Source organism: Strigops habroptila, chromosome 4, assembly GCF_004027225.2.
Source record: "Strigops habroptila isolate Jane chromosome 4, bStrHab1.2.pri, whole genome shotgun sequence".
Taxonomy (NCBI): Eukaryota; Metazoa; Chordata; class Aves; order Psittaciformes; family Psittacidae; genus Strigops; species Strigops habroptila.
Genome location: NC_046358.1, coordinates 13,269,026 through 13,289,543, shown reverse-complemented (window position 1 = coordinate 13,289,543; position 20,518 = coordinate 13,269,026). Strand labels below are relative to the sequence as shown.

Sequence of the window (20,518 nt, the reverse complement as noted above, 5' to 3'; positions counted from 1 at the left end):
TAAGGTCTTTCAGGATTTGTCTTTATTTTTTTTTAACCAAGGCATAAAAGCACACTCTTTGTCTACAAGACAAAGCAAGTTCTGGCAGGCCATACTGTCAAGAAATATCTTCAGCACACACACCAAGAAGAAAAACCAAAAAAAAAAAAAAAAAGGAAAATAAATGGTATCAGTAAACAAAGGTGCCTTTAAAGTTTAATGGATTAATCCTAGGATGTGATTAGGAATGCATAGTCCAATGCAATAAAGCAAAATTTAATGTGAAATTAAAAGAAAACAAGTTGTCATTTATGATAAGTAACTTAGAACACACATAGAACTGTTCAGTTCGGTGCTAGCTGACCCAGTGGCAGACTGGCACAGCACCAGGTTACTAATCACTGGAATAAAATAGTTGGATGTTTTTGCGTCTCCTCGAGTATTTTGGAGCCAGCCTCATTCTTGGATGCCCTTCTTGGCTCAATTTCAAACTGGCCACAGCCTGGCATGGAAAACTGCCTCTGCAATGACTTTGCAAACAGAAAACCTACCAAATAATAATTAAAAAAAAAAAGGGGGGGGGGGGCCAACAAAAAAAAAAAAAAAAACAAAAAAAACCACCAACACTAAACCAAAAAAGTGGCCTGTCCCACTTCCAAGGAGATTCTGGCTTCATTGCCGATATCCTAAAGATATAAAAACACCTTTAGTGTTTGAAAAAGGCACCGTGGGAACCCCCAGCCCTGGTGCAAATACATAGAGGTTAAACACAACAAGGGAAAGTGCGAGCCCTCTTCTAACTCAATGGAGGAGGAGTCCTCAAATGGAGGAAGGAAAATTCAAAGGAAAAAACAAATAGGGTGTGAAAGCAAAGGAGAAAACAACTGGAAGACCCTGTAGCAGCCAAAGAGTTGACCTTTGCTAGCAAGTTTTCTCATCTGTCACCATAAAGAGCTACCAGAATGGCTAGGGCTTGCTTCAATTTACTGTCACACACAAGAACTTGGAGAAGCAATCAAAAGCTGGTTTGGTTTTCGCAGCAAAACAGAAAAATTGCAGTAAAAACAGTTTCAGGCAAGATGAAGTGTTCTCAGCAGTCCCAAACTGAATCTGTTTTGTTTTCATTCCTGAGACTGCTTTAAAAAATAAAAGCTCTTTTTGACATGAAATATTAATGTGTTCCCTTTTGAAACAGAAACCGAATTTCACTTTTAATTGCAACATTATTAACTTTACCTTGCTCTTTGCAGGAAGTAATCTGAATTTGTAATTCATTTTGCTTCTCATGGTGAAAGCTTCTTGTAGGGAGTAGCTCATTTTTAAAAATTGGTCAGCCATCACTAAACGTAGATGATTTGTACCAGAAAGGTGCAAAGCAGAATTTGCTTGTGCCTTGAAGAGTTGTACGCAAATTAGTGTTCTGAATTTGAGGTCAAATGGCTGCGATTTAAATGTTGAATCGTTCTGCCATAATGGGAGAAAGGAAAGACAAGACTGAACTCCATCATTGTCTCAGTTCAACAAAGACCCAACAAAAAGGAATAACATGGAATGACATCATGCAAATTATTTCCAGTTGCATTTGCTGTGTATTTTAGAGTAATTCCTTCCTGTTCACGTTTGGTAGAACTGTACTTGGTAGAACTGTACTTGGTAGAACTGCCACCCCCTCTCTTGAGGTTTTGAAATATCGAAGCCTGGAATGGAGAAGCTGAACAGGTTTTAGAAAGCTCCTCCAGGGACTGCGCCTTCCTCCTCTCCAGACCACTTTCCAAGGAAAATTGCTCCCTCAAGGGTATGACCATGAGACACACCAGAACTCCCCGCATAACCCCATCCCATTTCCAAAGTGGGGAAAACCACTGGGCAGGAAAGCGCTGGGAAAAAGGCTTCATCTGGCTGGAAAAGGGCAAATCCACAGAACTGCTGCTCTAGATGCCAGAATACACACAGATTTTTTTTTGTCCTGAAGCCAGGATGGGGCTTATGCATTCAAAACACACATGATCTGCACAGATTTTATATGCATCTTTATTTTAAAGAGGTTGATGATAAATCACTGAGAAGGTCTTAACAGCCAAAATAGAAATAAATTTTCCTGGGAGCCACTGGGAAGAAGTACCTACAACCTTCTATCTTAAAGTGCCTTATAAAGGAGGACAGGAAAAGAACTGAAGTACAGAAACAGACAGTTGCTAATACTGGGCAATCATGAGAAAAGGGGGGGGGGGGGAATCAGTGGGAAAACAAACATTTAATGGGCCCTTATTATGTAAAGATTGCACTTTAAATTTGCCCATCTCCCTGATTAGGCCTATTTGCAATCCTAAAGACTTGCTTGACATTAATCAAATCACACTAAATGGAAAGATGAGTTACTCAGCTCATAAACAAACTGCCCCTCCAGTGCAGATGAAGCTTCTCACTACCACTTCAGCTTTCCACACCAGACTTTCCCTCCTCTTCTCCTGATATCAGGTTTGCAGGTGCAGTACCAGAGGGCACAAGCTTTGCACAACTCAGCTCTTGCTTCCTGTCTTAGACATGGAAGACACAAGTATTCGAATGACTTTGCCAAAAGGCCATGGTTCATAATTTCTGCGTTATTCACCAGCTGCCTCAATTGCTGGACAGGGGCTGCCCATGCACAATGCTCCCAAACAGCTTCTCCGCACCCCAGACACCCACCTTCAGCTTCCATCACTGCCCCAGTGCCGACCAAGAGCCAAGCGGCTCCTCTCAGTACTTCTCCATGCTTTGCACGGATATAGCAAGTTCATGTGGTGTAAAACATGCCTATGGCTACCTCCTGCAGTGCTCAGCATAACACATATGTAATCTTTGGTGAGTTGTGGCTTCATGTCCACCAGCCAGGCCCCAGCATGGCTTCTGTCACACAGACTGATAGTTGACCCCAGCAAGGAAAAGCAGGTAAATACAGAAAAATGTTACATTCTTGCTAAGGATTTAACAGCATTGACAAAAGCAAGGTGGCTCAGGTTCAAGGTTGCTCTTATGTTCCTAAATCCCCTGCTCAGCAGCATACTGCATCCAACATCCATGCGCATCTCCTGCCATGCCCGGAGGCAAGGACTGAGCAGAGTACAGCACAGTTACCTCTGGATGGATTTCTTTGCTTTGCCCAGTTTAGTTGGCCCTACAACATTGTTGTGATGTTGTATTCATAGTTCCTCACTCACCTGCTGCTCACAAGTGTCAGAAAGTGTTTGTATTTCCCCTTTTTGATCTGAAAGCCGCCACAGTAACACTGCTACAGCTTTGCAGAGGTCTTTTTGCCTGCATATGGATGTGGCTAGCAAGACCAAGTGAGCTAGAGCCTGGCTCCTATACCCCTAAGAAGGAAGGCTCTTCCCCCAAGGCTCACCCAAAACCATACAGATTCCCCATTTTTTTCTAATAAGGCTACACTATGGCATAGCTTAGAAGTCCATACCACTAACACACTCAGCAGCACTTCTTCCAAAAGATCCTGTCTAACACTATCATGTGTGAAGTGGCCCTGTTCAGCCAGTTTACAGACTCGCCTTCCTTTCAACCTTCTTTCTTGACTTACATCTTCAGGAGACTTATTTCTCTTGCCCCCATGACAAAAAGCATGACTAAAAAAGAAAATAACGGATTTTTCTTTTGGCAGCTGTCAGAAAAGCTGAGAGAGAAGACTGGGGCATGTAAAGCATTTTCTCTTCTCCCTAGCATTCAGGAGCACTTTCTGTCAACATGATAACCCCGACCCCAATTGCAGTTGTCACTGCTCCTCCACCAAACTGGGACTCAGCATGCAGAGGAGGATGAGAGGACTCCTTCCCACTCTCATACCAACAGGCAAAAAATCCAAGACACAGAAACTTTTTGCACTTGCAGAGACTCAAAATGAAACATATTCCCCCAAAAACAACAACAACACTGGCTGTACAGAGCAATGCAGCCAGCAAGCAGGAGCAGGGACCAGTGCTGGAAGATCGATCGTGAGCCAGTACCTGGGTTTTTGGATTGCCAGCTAAGCAAACATTCTCTCACAATAAGAAATGAAAAAGCTTCAGAATTTCCAAAGGGAGAAGAAAAGATGAAAATTCTTTAAACTGTAAAAAAAGAAGCTTTATTTGCAAATTTGTTGGGTTTTCTTCATTTTTAGATACTAAACAGAGGCAGGTTTAGAAGTAAAACCTCATTTCAGAGTGGCAAAGTCAAAATATTTCCATTAGGAAATGTCAGAATGGAATAATCCATAAAATAGGTTTCCTTTTTCAGGGTTATTTTTTGAAACTAGCTGAGTTCAGGATGAACTCTTAAATAATTCAAAGCACATTGATTGAAATATTCCACCTCACCCTCCTCCTGACATGCTTAAAGCTACACGTATAAACAGTGAGCTGCAGCCAGACTCTTATCCTATTTCATGAAAATATCATCCAAAAAGGTGAAGGAGGACCTTGAGCCAAAGCTGGGGGAAGGGCAGGCTGTGCACCAGGGGAGCTGCTTCTGCTGGGGCCTCCTTCACAGCATGGGGACCATCAAAATAGCACCTTAATAGTGATGATCCTAAGGAAGAGGACCACAAAAAGAAAAATCTTGTTGCTTTGGGAAATAAGAAATTATAACAAAGCAGTGTTCACAGACACACACAAAAGATTTCCAGTTAAAGCTTATACCATGATGAGGGTATAAGCATGTCATCTGCATGACAGACAGAGACACAACCAAGTACAGACAGCAAAGGACATTCACCATTCTCATCTGGAAACTAACACCCTCCCCTCCTCTGCTCCTGTCACGCTGCAGCCTGAAGGAGACATCATTCACACTCAGAGAGCTATGAAGAGTAAAGCACTGCTAAGGAAAACCACTTGTTGCATTGATGCCTATGCATGGTGCACCCATGATCTGCTGACTGCTTGTCTTCAACCTAAAGGCCCAGTACCTTTTCCTACAAGTCAAGGAGGTGTTTTCACAACTAATTTGGATATCTGCCCACCCGCTGGGGAAGCTGGGTGTTCCTGCTGGCAGGAAGAGTCTTGGCAAGGGCACAGTGGGGTTTAGGGGCTGGACCACAGTACAGACCGTGTTAAGTGTTATTATAGACAAAATGCTGCCCATGTGGCCCTGTACCATGTAACACTGAGACATAAAAGGAGCTATAATATGAATTAAACCAACCGTTTTACTTACTGAAATCACCTCTACTTTTCAATAGCCAACAATACAAGCAACTTATGAAGAGTTGCCATGCTCTAGCGACACAGTAAAACCATCTCCATCCATACAGTGGCCTACGTTTGTCAATATTTCAACTGAAGTTGCTAACTCAAATCTATAGTTCAGTGGTTTCCTCAAGAGATAACAAAACAATACCGAAATTATTGGTATCTGTCTCTGGTACAGGAGACTCCCCGTTGGCTACATAATGCACTATGTAACATGGCACCCATCTACAAGAAGGGCAGGAAGGAGAATCTAGGGAGCTACAGCCCTGTCAGCCTGACCTCTGCGCCAGGGAAAACATCCAGTTGGCAGCCAGTCACAAGTTGCTTTTCCTAGACCTCGGTGTTGGTGACAGTGGGGAGTAGGTGTCAGTCTCTTCTTGCAAATAACAAGCAACAGGACAAGAAGAAATGGCCCCATGTTGCACCAGGGGAGGTTTAGATTGGATATTAGGAAAAATTCCTTGACTGAAAGGGCTGTCAAGAACTGGAACAGGCTGCTCAGGGCACTGGTGTAGTCACTATCCCCGGACGTATTTAAAAGACATGTAGATGTGGTGCTTAGGGACGAGGTTTAGTGGTGGGCTTGGCAGTGCTGGGTTAATGGTTGGACTCCACGATCTTAAAGGTCCTTTACAACCTAAATGATTCTACAATTCTGTCTTGCCAAACACGTAAGAATTGGCCATCTCTGAGCTAGTCAAAGAAATAAAGAAGTAGAATATATTTCAGCACACTTTTTTTTTAACATTCCTATTTTTCCCCCCAAGCTGCGCACATACGCAGATTCCTAAGTCAAGACTTGAAAGGGCAATCATTTTTATAGCAATGCCAATGAAAGATCTAGCAGTAACTTACATTTCCGATGACTAAAGCAGAGCTATTTCCAGGGTAACTGAGGAACGTAATCAGGAATGAATGAGTCTCAGGCTGTCTTAAGTACAAGACATTTATTTAGTAAAGAAAAAAGCCCTAACTAGACCTGCAATAAAGTGTGTTTTCCTTCATTTAAATCCCAAGTTCTTCTTGCTCACCAGTGGACACACTTACATGCAGTGCTACTCAGCTCAGAGCAGAAGAGCTGCTGGAAGCATGAACAGAAAGATGTCATTAAGACAAAGCTCTGGCTGGGAGAAGCGATGGCCAGAAGCTTGAGACCTCGCACCATCTTGCACTGTTAGAATGAAGGGAAAGAATAGCCTATCCAATTCTGGTCACATAAGGTTTGGGTGGGAAAAATTACTTTGCTGCATCTAAATCAAACATGTTAACTACAGAAAAGTCTAATCGAAAATCCAAACTCAGCTCAGAGCCTATGACTGTAAATGAAATCTGAGATTAAAGGATGCTCATAGTTTTCTTTCCTTCCTTCTTACCCAAACATTTGCATTTTCCTACAGAAGAGTCAAGAACAAGAGGTTTGTCTTGTGCAACTTTTCCTTCTGTCTGCCCTTTGAGAAGGAGATATCTTGCTCCCTCTAAGGACTTCAAGGAAAGCAAATCACTCATTTTGCAACACTGCATCTCTATAATACCTTCGATAACAGCTTACGGTTATACCCCTCCCAGCTATTGCTGTATTTGTACAGAGAAGACAGAGACTCCCTTAGGAACTGCACCTGCAGAAAATATTTCAAGACCAGACGAGACCACTCCTTTCCCCTTCCCTGCATCACCCAGGACACTCAGGCCACCTTTTATCTCACCTGCAACTCTAAGTAGACAGAGTAAGGCATCAGCAACCTGATTTAATCTCCAGGATTATATGTATCTCCTGCTTTTCCCAGTGCTATGCTTTCTGCTATGCTGGAGGGCTGAAGGAAGGGCTTGGGGGAGACCAACTGCCCATATACCATTCCTCCTACAAGCACCACTGAAAAATGTATCAGTAACTGCTGTCATGAGGTAGATTTGCTTCTAGAGTTACATTATGGCACGCTGGACTTTGACATCTAGAGGTTACCGGTTGAAATCTAAGGCCTTTGAAATTTATGTAATACTACTTTACATCTAGTACACTTCTAGGACATGCAGAACTCCATGAGACAAATCTCCACCTTCCAACCTCTCTTGCCATTCTGCTATATTTCAGATGAAATAAAACACAAAATGCTCCAAAAGGTCTCTCGTATTCTGCTAATCCAACAATACATCCTCATTCACACACTCCTCAAAGAAAAGTTCCTGATGTCACCTACCATAAGGGAAAATCAACGCAAGCACCCAGAGCCGAGCAGATTCACAACCAGGGTGCTCACAGTCCATCAGCACCAGCTCAGATATCAGCAAGTAATCTTCAAACATCAACAAATATTTTCCTAGTGTGAGTCTGCTGACTACTTGTCAGACTGACAAAACATCAAAACTCAACTGCAATTCATTTGGAACAGGACTTAAGAGTACATATTGAAAAAGTCTAGAAAGGGTGTATATGTGTGCACATGCTTGTATATAAATAATATCTATACATAAAAAAGTATGCCTGCTAAAAACATGCCTGCAGCTGCATTTTACAGATAATCTGACTGAAATGTGGGAGTCAGCCATTAAAATCAAGAGAAGTAAAGGGAAAAAAAACCACCCAGTGTATGCGTAAGGAAATTACAACACGGAAACACATCCCTCAGAAGATGATGAGGGATGAAATTGTTGCAAGTAAAACTGCAGACACTCATTGCGTGCTTTTTTAGCCATATATATAATTTCCAAACGCAAGAGAAGAAAAAGCAATCTAAGGCAACAAAGATAATGTAACTGAGGATCTCAGGAGAGAACTGCAGTTATGGGCTACTGATATTTTTATGATGTTTTTTCCAATCAACTCCACAAACGAGACACACATTATCACTGCAATTAAACCACTTTCCTGTATTCCATTCAAACCATTTTTTCCCCCACAAAGCCTATGCTCTTTGGGGACATCTGAGTACACACACAAAAAAAAAAAAAAAACACCACCACACACACACAATCACCATCAGCAATTATCAGAGTATCACCTTCTTCTGAGCCCCATTAGCAATGTGCTACTTGTTGCTTACACAACATGAGCAGGCCTAAAATTCTGAAGTGAAGGGGTCTAAAACCTATTGATGAGTTTAGTGGGACAATGCTATGCTGGAGGGCTGTCCCTGGTGGACAATGCTTATATGGTGTCAAGTCCCAGGAACTTCAGGAGCCATGAACGGTGTTCACATTTCCAGAGGAGCTGCTCTCTTGCTTTCATCAACAGTTTCTTGGAAAACTCTATTCATTTTCCTTGACCAATTGTGTCAGAAATAAAACTTTTTAACTAAAAATAGCTGGGCCGGACTACTTGCTAATTTTAGAGGGTGCATTTGTGGAGACATAATAAAAAGATCAGCAAGCAGCACAAATGTGCTTCACTCATGCTAAGAACTGAGTAGAACATCACACAGAATGACAACCATAAAATCATCCAACTACCTTTCTGTACCTAGCACAGAAGCTGCTCTCCAGATAACAAATATATTCACTTACAGCTCAAGATACCCATTGTTATGCATGGCCTCTGCATCAAAAATGAGTCTTAATTTGTTGACATTACAGGAATTTTTTTATGACTTGATTCAAACTATTTCTAGCAAATGTTTCCTTGCAGTAGGTCTAGGGCCAGCTGCAGAGGTTGCTGGATTGTGATACTATAGAAACCACCAAGTGAAATGATGTCTGCCTCTTTCATTTCATGGGCAGAAGTTGGTCCTCCCATCTTCTGCACATGCTCTCAGCCATCCCACGAGCTTTGTGTTGACCAAAAGTCTGGAGCAAAAACCCAACCCTGGTGAGTCTTTCCATTGGAAGATTTTGTTCTTGAATTCAGCTGAGCTACAGTTTCACACAGGACACTGCAAATCTGTCTTCAGGGACTGGACAGCCACTAGTCTGTATTTTGCGATCTTCAAGTGCCAAATGCTTTATCTAAAACACCAGGAGAGAAGATTTCTTGTGGGATCTGTGAAGCACTTCAGGAACATCTCCCAGACCCACGGTTCACCAGGGCAAGCTGGAACCAAATGGGAGTCCCATAGGCACAGCTGATGCCTCTTCAGCAAGGACCTACACTCACACCACCACCCCCACTAAATTCCATCTAGGTCAGAGGTGGTTCCCACCCAGTTCTGCTTGAACAGGGAAGTCTGAGGTCACCAGAAAAAAAAGGCAACAGACAATCCCACTGTCATTAGTATGAGTTCAAGACCAGGTTAGATGGGGCTTTGAGCAACCTGGTCTAGCAGGTGTCCCTGTCCATGGCAAGGGGGTTGGAAATAGACAAGCTTTAAGGTTCCTTCCCAACAAACCATTCTCTGATTCTATGATTTGTTGGGAAGCAGACCTGAACATCTTCCTTGTTCATCAGTCGAAATCACCCATGCCCTTGAGGTTGCAACCCACACTGCAATTTGAGAGAATAGCCTGTTTCATTTCCTTCTAATAGATATTATTTAAGAAAGGATGAGCAAGCAAGCAAATATACACTGAGCAAGTATGTTTACAAGCTAATTCAAGATAGAACAGAATGATGATCAAGTTGTGGTCATAACTGAGACTGAAGCTACTTAGTTTAAATAGCTCTAAATCATCAAACCACCAAATTAATACCACACATAATCAAGCCAAGTTATGAGGTTGAAAATGAAAAGAAATTATTCAGCACTGGTCTTGCTGTGGCAGAATGCAAGAGAGGAACCAAATCTTTTAAACCTGAGACCAAGTCAAAAGACTCCTCAGGTGAGGAGGCTCCATCGTCCCTTCAGCGCTCAGCACATTTGAGACCACAAGCAAAAGTTACTTTCCATTCAAATGTCTGACTTACTCAAACACTCTAAAAATTATTTTCTCTATGACAATTATTCTAGCCAATTCAGTATTTCACTAAATATCCTTTTTTAATAGTTTTGTTTGATTGTTTTTTTAAAACAAAAAAACCCAAACTAGTACACAACCATCCTTTGACCTCAAAATTCTAGGTGTTCAATGGGCATAAGCCCTTGTCATGATTAAGTGATTAAAGTTCTGTCAGGCACAAATGAAGTTTGCCATGTTTCATGTGCTGGAAAACAGCCACTCTCCCCCCTTGATGAGGCTAAGAAAAACCCTCAAAATGAAAACAGAAAAAGATTTTAAGGAAAAAAAAATGGTAAAACTAAAATCTAAAAAATAAGTCAGCCTCTCAATGAGCTGTATCTCCTAATTTGGTAAATTGCCTAAGCCAGGCTGAGATCTAACCAATTTTTATGTCCTTTAGAGACAGCCTCAGCTGAGAGCAAAACAACCTCAGTACCAGCGTAAGCCTCAGCTCTGACCCATTGTCACAGTCCCAGACACCTGCCTCCGCTCCACATTCCTCCTCTGTGAAACAAGAAATTACTCTGAATTTCTTCTATAAAACATTTTAACATATACAGACAAATCACTCTACAATACTACTACAATAGTAGTAGTATTTATCACTGCACTGGATGGATGCTGTTCCTGAAATACTTCACGGTTTTTTTAGTATAAGATAGCATTTACTCTGAGGGTGGCGAGACACTGGCACAGGTTGCCCAGAGATGCTGTGGCTGCCCCATCTTTGGCAATGTTCAAGGCCAGGCTGGATGGGGCTTGGAGCAACCCGGTCTAGTAGAAGGCGTCCCTGCCCATGGCAGGGGGTTGGAACTGGGTGGTCTTTAAGGTCTCCTCCAACCCAAACCATTTTATGATTCTATGATTTCAGATGTCAGATAGACCTGACCCTCAGTTCCAACAGCTATAAATACCAACTGGTTTCTAGAACAAGCACATTCTAGAACAGCCTTGCCCACATCAAACACTAAACTCTTCTGCAAAGAGGCAGCCTCCACACCACATCCTGCTCTCTACTTCTGCTGTCTCCAGTATTCTAAACTCAAGGCTCAAGTCCACCACAAGCACAAGCCCAGGAATAGCTACTTGCAATGTCATTAACTCTACCCAAAATATACCTGCAGAAAATTTCATTATCATGGCAAATCAGCACCAGGGAACAAACGAATAAAGGAGAAAAAAAAAAAACCACCCATCTTTCCTGAATGCTGGGCCTAAAAGAGCCTACTACAGGCATACATAAAACCATATGTTTTTAAACTATACTTGTATTTATATGAGTAATTAAAAGCAATAGCTCACAATCAGCCTCCCAGCAGTGTAACATCAGGACAGGTTTTCCCTTCGCCCTTCCCAGGCAGGCCACAGCTGACAGCCAGCCCGCGGCAAGGCAGAGCACATGCGATAGTTGACATTTTATTAACAGCTCCATTAAAATAAGCAGGAGTGCATCCAAGCAAACAATCCCCAATCAATAGCAGAGTTTAAATTAAGACCTCAGCTGTGTCGGAGAGGTGGGGCAGGGCTGAAAACCAGCCAAAGAAGCATGGCATGGAGGTGACATCCCTGCCCAGGGGACAATGCCTGACTCACATCCCCGCTCTGAGCAAATGAAAAGTTAAAGATAACCAGAGCCCAGACACCCACCTCAACAATCACTGGGGCACAGCAGGACAGAGCAGGCAGATGGATGCAGACACTGTACAAGCTCTTAGGCAGGATCCAGGAGTGTAGATTTAGATTAGATATTAGGAAAAAATTCTTCCCTGTGAGGGTGGTGAGACACTGGCACAGGTTGCCCAGAGGAGCTGTGGCTGCCCCATCCCTGGCAGTGTTCAAGGCCAGGCTGGACCGGGCTTGGAGCAACCTGGTCTAGTGGAAGGTGTCCCTGCCTGTGGCAGGGGGTTGGAACTGAATGAGCTTTAAGGTCCCTTCCAACCCAAACCATTCTATGATTCCATGATCCTGGCTCTGCTGGAGGTGGTGGCAGCATTCCTACCCACTGCCCTGAGATCAGAGCTTCACCACCTGCACTGTAAAGGACTGAAACTTTGCAGAGGGGTGGCCAGCTTCGGCAGCAACACTTCATCCATTTGCTCTCTATACAGCACTTGCACACCCTTCACATTGCCTTCAGCTTCCCTCTCCATTCCCAAAGTATTTGCAGCAGCCAAAAAGTGTCAGGGAAGTTTCCCGTGCAGCATTAAAAGCCACAAACTGCCATCCTTATGCCCAGATTTTTCCCCCAGCACTTCTCTGCAGCACTTGGAGAGCCATGTCCAGGAGGCACCGTGCAGGAAAGGGCTGCCCCTGCCCTCACCCAGGACGGTTTACAAAACACCTTCCATCTGTGAACTGCATGAACTATTTCAGCAGCAGAACATTTGCTCTTCAGAAGTATGTTTATGACGCAAGTAATCAGGTACAAATCATCTCTTGCACAGACAGTTCAGCAACACAGACAAGTGCATTCCTCCCACAAGCAGAGAAATCACACCGAACCTGTTTGTGGCTGAAACTTCCTCAAATTTGGCTCCTTCCTTTCCTGCTGCCCCATGCGATCATGAAAAGAATAAACCCAACCTCATAGCAGCATCCTGCACATAGCCGTACAAAGGGCCAGTGTTCCAAGGACAATGGATGCAAGCAAGTGGCATGGTTTGGGATAACCAGTTTTGCTCCCACCCTATCCTCCACCTCACGTGTAGCTCAAAAAAAGGCATTCGTTAAACATTAAAAGTTAATTCCAGTCCTACAAACAATGTCGGGTAGCAACTGGCTAGTAGGAACTGCAATTCCAAGCACACTGTGTCCCTCACCAGCTGTCAGGAGATACAAAGGCTTTTACTCCTGCCTCAGCAGAGCACTGCCAGATTGAATTAAACAGACAGAAACCATCACCTAAAAGGGATAGTGGGGAGGTAACTAAAAATACTCTTTAGATTACAAAAGTTATTACATCTTGCAATAATATCAAGGTGCTATAGCACACTGTGTACCCACTCTGGTCCAAAGCTGACTTCATCAACATGCCCAAGATATTTTGCTACAGCAGACCAGGACTAGGGCATTTCAAAGGGCACATGCCCTGGTGAATTACAATTGATTAGCACTCCACCAAATTAAAAGCTCAACAAAATAAAAACCTGAATCATTAGCTAATTTGCTGTTAGAGTAAATCAAGCTGTGCTACATTATACCACTGCTTTAGCAAAGAACAGAGTTTTCTAAAGAAACAGCCCCACACACCAACATAGAGCATGCACACTAATCCCACTAGCCCATTGGCATTCATTTTATCCTTTTTTCTAAAAAGCAGCGAGTCCCAGCTTGCATCTCCAACATCCATTAATCATCTTTTACTGACTTTGTTCAACAGAACATGAAGTGATTAAAACTTCAGCATTGCTCTTTTAAAAACTGAGGCATCCTTTTCATCTGCCAAGGTTGAACAGCTTGGCTGCCAACTAAAGTTAAACAAAGCATCAGGAAGATTTTAGGTAGGCAGAATATAACAGTCCACACTGGATTTTGGCCAAGTTACTAGAAGTGACCCTACCACATTTCCAAATTGCCATCTGGTCCCACAGGCGAGAATAGCACACTGAGCTGCTAGGCCACCAGAGTAAAATGGATGGCATACAGCCTGAACTTAACTTGCAATTAAATTTTCAGTGGCTAATGAAGCATTACTGCAAACATAAGCACCCATGTTCCTCGTCTTGGCAAAGAGAGGGAAATGTGACTCTTAAGAGGATCTACAGGGGGAAACCTCATTAGAGTGGTAGCTTTCAGAGTCATCCCTTTACTGACTTACGGATTGCAACTTCACCAGGTGAGGGTGAAGAGGCTGGTTTGTCAGTTGGGACTGGACCTCCTGTTTTCTCTGCTGGCCATGACAGAGGTCAGCTGTGGCAGGGAGTCCCAACGCTGGCTTTGATGCAGGCATCTCAAATTAGATGGGACAGATTAAGCTTAAATACTCGAGCACATGGAAATCCTGGATGATTCCTGAAATAAACTCTGGATGGACATCAATGTCATGAAAGTTTGCTGCATAGTGTACCTTCATATTTATAATAAGTATGCTCTAATGCTCACAGCAAAGGTGTAACAGTCTACCCACACTGATGCGTTTCCTCTTTCCTGCAACTCCTGTAGACTCTGCCTGGCGTGGAGCAGAGCTTTCTGTCCTTCCTCAGAAGCAGGAGCCACCGTGGAAGCGGCACAGCTCCAACACAGGCTTCCCAAATAGAGCCAAATCTGCCAGGAAAGCCACCACCAGCTTCACCCAGCAGCGCAGAGATATAGAGAAAACCTGGTTGTGTCAGCAATGCCAGCGGGTCTGAAATGAGCACAGAAGGTGCTGATCCAGATGAAGAAAACATCATTTTCTAAGATCAGCATGCTAAATATTCCTCTTTTTTGGTCAGCAATGTCAATGAAGTTGCAGGCTAACTGAGGCAGAAGGTGAGAAAAGCCCTCTGGGTCTGTATCCCCCACTAAAGAGGTGCCGACGTGCAGGTTTGGGGCAATCACACAGATTGCTTTTGCTTGTACTGACATCATGGCCACACAGCCCATCGCATCAAGATTTTAGTACCCTATCAGAACAGATAGACATCCCCAGCCTCAAAGCACAGCCTGTCACATTAGAAATGGGCTTGTGCTTTGGAAATGAAACAAGTGTCCCCATTTCTTGCTTCAGCAGCTTACAAACCAAGAGGTATATTGAATGGGAACATAATGCCATCACAAAAACACTTCCCTTAAAATGATCTTTGTACCATGGAACTGATGTTTTTCAATAATACTCAGCAATAATGAAAACAAACATCTCTGTATGATTAACACTGCTTCCAGCACAAATCCAAAACACAGCCCCATACCAGCTACTGGGAAAAAAATTAACTCTATCCCAGCCAAAACCAATACATCCTCCACCCTTTATTCCATACCACTTACATTATTGCTCAGGTCCCACACTATCCAATACAACCTCACTAACTGCAACCCTCTTTCCCACCCTTTGGCATAACATGGAGATATCATTTTCTTGGTCTATGGACCACTCCTATAAAATGTCTTTGAAATGCGGACTGAATTCATCTAGTCCATGACTTTGGGCTCCACCTTTATGGTGGTCACTCAGGACAGGAGAGCGGGTGTGTTATGTGGAGTTAATTAGCCATCAATGCCAGCTCAGGTCAGGTCACTGTTGCGCTTGCGCTACTTCTTGTAAGGCTTGTCCTCCTGTGGTTCAGGTGGTTCCTACTATAGCAATTCCCATAACATGCAACTCAAATGATGGGTTACAACAATTTAAAGGTATTTCCACTACACTTTCCACCCCTGGTCCCTTCGGGTCAGGTTATAGGGTTTAACATTGCAATGAACTCCTCCCCTTGCCCCTGCTCCAGCTTGGACTTACCCAGAAACTGCAGTCCCTTGGCGATGTACCTGCTCTAAGTGGAGCCTCTATGATCCACAGTCTCTTCAGGGGAATACCTGCTGTGGCATAGACTTATTCATAGCCACAGTCGCTTCAAGGTGCACCTGCTCCAGGACGATCTTCCCCATGGACCACAATGCCTTCAGAGATAGATATACCAGCTCCAGTGTGGTCCTAACCACAGCCACAGTCCCTTTCAGGAGATAACCTGCACCAATATGGCCTTACCCACAGCCACAGTCCCACCAGGGGTGCACATGCTCCAACACGGGCGTACCCGTGGCCACACGCTTTGTGGTGCTCCAGCATAACCTCATGCACAGCCACTGATGCTTCAAGGTGCACCTGCTGCAGCATGGACTTATCCACAGCCACAAATACTTCAAGGTGTACCTTCTCCAGCATGGACTTATCCTTAGACCACAATTCCCTCAGAGGTATAACTGCTCTGGCACAAACAATCACAGCCACAGACATTCCAAGATGTACCTGCTCTATCGTGGATTTATTCACAGCCACAGACACTTTGGGGTGTCCTGCTCCCACACAGCCTCATCCACAGTCCCTCTGACTCAAGCTGGCACTGGAGTTCCAGCCTGACCAGTACGTCATCACAGAAACATCAGCAATGCTCTGGCCATCTGCAAGCCCAGGCACATCACCACTTCTGTTATCAGAACATTCCCGGGCACAGCAGAGTAAGATGATAAGCAGTGCAGCGCTACAGCAAGCAGTGAAAGCAAAAAGCAGCTGCTAACAAGCACTAGACTCTAATTCACAGTACAGCAAGCAAGCCCCCTGGCAAGCACCATACCCTGCCAATTAATAGCTAAACAGCAATAACAGCTATAAATTCAATCTAGAATGTTCCAATCGGAACTGTCGTTATCTCAAACCCTTCAAGCCCCACATTTGGCACCATAAAAGGCCTGTCATGGTTTAACCTCAGCCAGTCACCAAGCCCTAGCCAGCCACTCATTCACGCTCCCTCGTCCCCACCACCAGTGGGATGGGGGAGAGAATTTGAAGGGTAGAAGTGAGAAAATTCATGGGTTAAGATAAAGACAGTTTAATAGATAAAGCAAAAGCCATGCACACAAGCAAAGCAAAACAAGAATTGCATGACACCATATGATGCCCTTGACTCCGTGTAAGCACTGCTCAGCAGTAAGGAAAACATCCCAGTGTGATGAACTCTGTTTCCAGCACAAATCCAAAATATAGACCCATAGCAGCAACTATGAAGAAAATCAGCTTTATCCCAGCCAAAACCAGCACAACAAGTCAAGGACAGATTAAAAAAAGATGCAGTAGTCAAATTTCTTTTTTCCTCTCCCTCCAGTAGATAATAATACTTTCAAATGTAAAATATCTACTTCACTAACTTTATTATACAAAGCATATTTGGGAAGAAACATGTTATCATTTCAAAGCAGAGTAAATGCAAAGACTTAAGCCTGGGTTATTAGAAGATGTGATCGAAGGTTTGAAAACTACAACACACAGAAAGCATTTTTATAGCAAAAATAATCATATAACATATGTCAAGAGAAATGGAAAGAGTATATCCTGAATATACATGGGAACTAAACAGCAAGAATGAATCCGTGGGACTCTCTGCAGAAGCACCTACTACATGGGCTGCTTGGTACTGCCAACCAAGATGATAAACCTACCACGGCTGCTTCCAGCCCAAATCCTGCATTTGGAGATGAGTAAAGGCATTTGCATCCATATCAGCAGTGGCCACCATGCTGGCAAAGCCTGAGGAGACTAGCCATTGGATTTAGTACTAGAGGGGCTCCGGTGAGACAGGTTCAGTTTGCCAACACTGCATATGCCATTGACCAAAAAGACACTGAAGTGATCTCTCCAAAGCAAATATTTTCCCACCTACTGCATGAAGGACACCACTGCACCCTCCCTTGCCCTCCTTGAGGGAGATCAACCAGGGGATATTGGGGCACTCATGCTGGTGTCGAACCTCTGCACCCACTCATTCAAGAGCTCGCACCAGCTCTCTGGCCAAGTCCACAACACACAGCATGATTACCAGCTACAGCAACGTCTGCACTAAAATATTTTCTGGCAGCCATCTCTTTCCGTCTTGAAAACACCAGGTCCACACAGTTCACCCACCTTTTCCTCTAGTGCTTCTCAAGTATCTTGATGACCAACTGGCTATGGCACTAGCTCAGGAGACCTAAGTGGAAGATTGTGCAGGTCTCCTATGGAAAGGATTTAGATCCAATATTGATATGCAGCATCATCTCCAAGTTTGTCACAGAACAGCACGAGCTTCACCTCAACTGTATGTGCCTGCCAGCTCCCTGGTGGTGTTCACGTGGCTGGACATGAACTACACCCTCAGAATGATTCATCCATGAAAGTCCTAAAATGTTAGAATCAAAGATATCCCACCTGTCATCCTCTGACAGACCAGCACCTAGCACAGGACACCACACTCACCCCTTGCAAGCTGCATGTTCCCCACAGACAGCCCACAGACGAGCAAGTAGTGATAGGACAAGAGGGAATGGCTTTAAACTGACAGAGGGGAGATTTAGGTCAGATGTTAGGAAGAAGTTCTTCCCTGTGAGGGTGGTGAGGCACTGGCACAGGTTGCCCAGAGAAGCTGTGGCTGCCCCATCCCTGGCAGTGTTCAAGGCAGGTTGGACAGGGCTTGGAGCAACCTGGTCTAGTGGAAGGCATCCCTCCCTGTGGCAAGCGGGTTGGGAACTAGATGGTCTTTAAAATCACTTCCAACCCAAACCATTCTGTAATTCTATGATTTCTAGGTTTGGATTTGAATGATCCAAATGGTTATTTTTCAGTTAGTTGCATTACACTTTTATCAAATGGTGAAGGGATGGAGGAAGACTCCTAACAGCTCACAGGCTTTTGTGTCTCACCTGCAAGGCTGAGGATGCACAACTAGAGCAGACCTGCTGCTGTAGCTCAAGACAGTACAAGGTTTTTCTAGTCTGCTTCCTACCACAAAAGTGTGGAAACGCTCCTTTCAGGAAACTTACTCCTCCTGCACATCTCCAGGCTTTCCCACTCAAGCTGTGCAGATGAGCCAAGGACAAGGGAGCTTTAAACAATCTCAACAAGAAGGATCCTCTCTCCCATCCATCCCCATCAGCACTCATTAATCCAAAGCCATCTGCACAGAGGGCTGCAGCGCTGCCACATGAGAAGATCCAAAGCCAGCCTGGGAGCTGCGAACATGTGCTCAGGGAAAAAGACACGGTTAGGTTCGGTGCTGCAGCCTTGCTTCTGCCAGCAGTGGAGGCGGCAGCTCAGCACCAGCAGCTGAGACACAGGCAGCCACCCACAGGCACGGCGCACCCCACTGAGGAGCTCAGCATCCCCGAGGAAGCAAGCCTTCGTCCCCAGCAGCAGCACGTGTCCCTGTGCACACCGCAGAGCCGGCTCTCAGGCTCCAGGAGCATCCCTGGAGCCACCCCACCATAGAGGAAAAGGTGATATTCCCAACTGCCCTCACCCAGTAGACTCTGAGCTTTTTGGGGCAGAGACTGTGCTTAGAGCACTGTCACCAGAACAAATTAAAGCATGGTCACATTGAAGAAATTAATAAAATACAGAGAAAACTTGGTTTGGAGGGAGATATCCTCCTCGTGGACATCTCAGAGCCAGGCAAAGCTCAGCCACTGTACAGCACAAGTGCTTAAATTCATCACAGGCAGATTGCTGATTTGACTAAACCAGCCTTAGTTTACACTGGAGCTGATCCATCTGTCCCATGCCAGAGAGTTATGGCTCATGTCAAATTCAACTTTGCTACTCCATAAATTTCAGAAGAGGGAGTCTCAGGTGGGTAACCTTTACTTTTCAATGTATTCCCTGTGCGTAAGCAATGGAAGGCAGCTGTGCAGAGGACAGCGTGCAGAAGGCTATCAAGGGTGGCAGGCAGAGGGCATGCAGGCAAAACAGTTCAACACAACAGGGAAGAAACATGGTAAAGCTGATGCCTTTGAAATGTACCTCTCACACTGTTACAGCACTCAAGTTTTGCTTCTGTATCTACCATTTGCAATTTAAATCATGGCACTCAGCTATGCAAATCCATATTTGAAAGAGGCAAGAGATAAACAAGTGTTATGGAAGCTCTCAAAGAGCATCTTGAAGCTTTGATAGTATATTTTTAAGTGTATGCAAATATGGGAATAAATGATGTGGTGAGCTTGCATATAGAGGTATGTATGATGCAGGTCCTGTATGCACCACCATTTTCCCACTGTTTCACTGACTCTGTGCTCCGTAAAGGTTGTGTAACAGGAAGGGTCTATAGATACATGCAAAATAGAGCTTATAATGAATAAAGCAAATTTTTATTTTTTTTTATGATTTACAATTATAATTTACAATTATCACTTACAAATACCCATAATTTCAATGGCATGCATCTACATGAGTCATTTTTATTCAGTCTCTCTCCTAGCCCCAGTTTAATTTAATTTTCCAGGAATCTGAATAAAAACATCCACTGTTTTAAAAAATGACACCAGTGGGGGAAAGCCTTCATAAAAAGAAACCTAGTGATTTTTCCCATGGTTTTTGAACAACTCTGGTTATGTGGTTATATATAGTTGGACTTTTCTTAAAGGTCTTTTCTAACCTAGTTAATTCTATAATTCTACGATTCTAGAACTCCATCACATTCCAGTTGAACCACAGAGAGAGATGAGCAATCCCCAGCCTTCAGACACACACAGAAACTACCTGGAAAGACACAGCTGTATAGTGAATCGAAGTGCTCACACACGCTGAAGAGCTCCTGCAGCATCTCAAACCCTCTGTCAATGCTTCCTGAACTAAACACAGCTGCTTAGGAGTATTTCTCAGCACTTCAATGTCCTCCCCTGCATTTATGGACCTCTGTCCCCAGAGATGCCCATCATCTCCTCTCACTTTCAGCCCTCTTTAAAGTTGTCCTTGTCACAGACATTAGTAGTAGCCAACATAAGCTTCAGGTAAA

The 20,518-nt window shown here is 43.9% G+C and overlaps 1 protein-coding gene across 2 annotated transcripts in view; it reads right to left on the bottom strand.

Moving 5' to 3' along the window:
- Positions 1-20,518, bottom strand: part of MDGA2 (MAM domain containing glycosylphosphatidylinositol anchor 2) — a 371,741-nt gene that overhangs the window by 316,431 nt on the left and 34,792 nt on the right. The window lies entirely within an intron of this gene.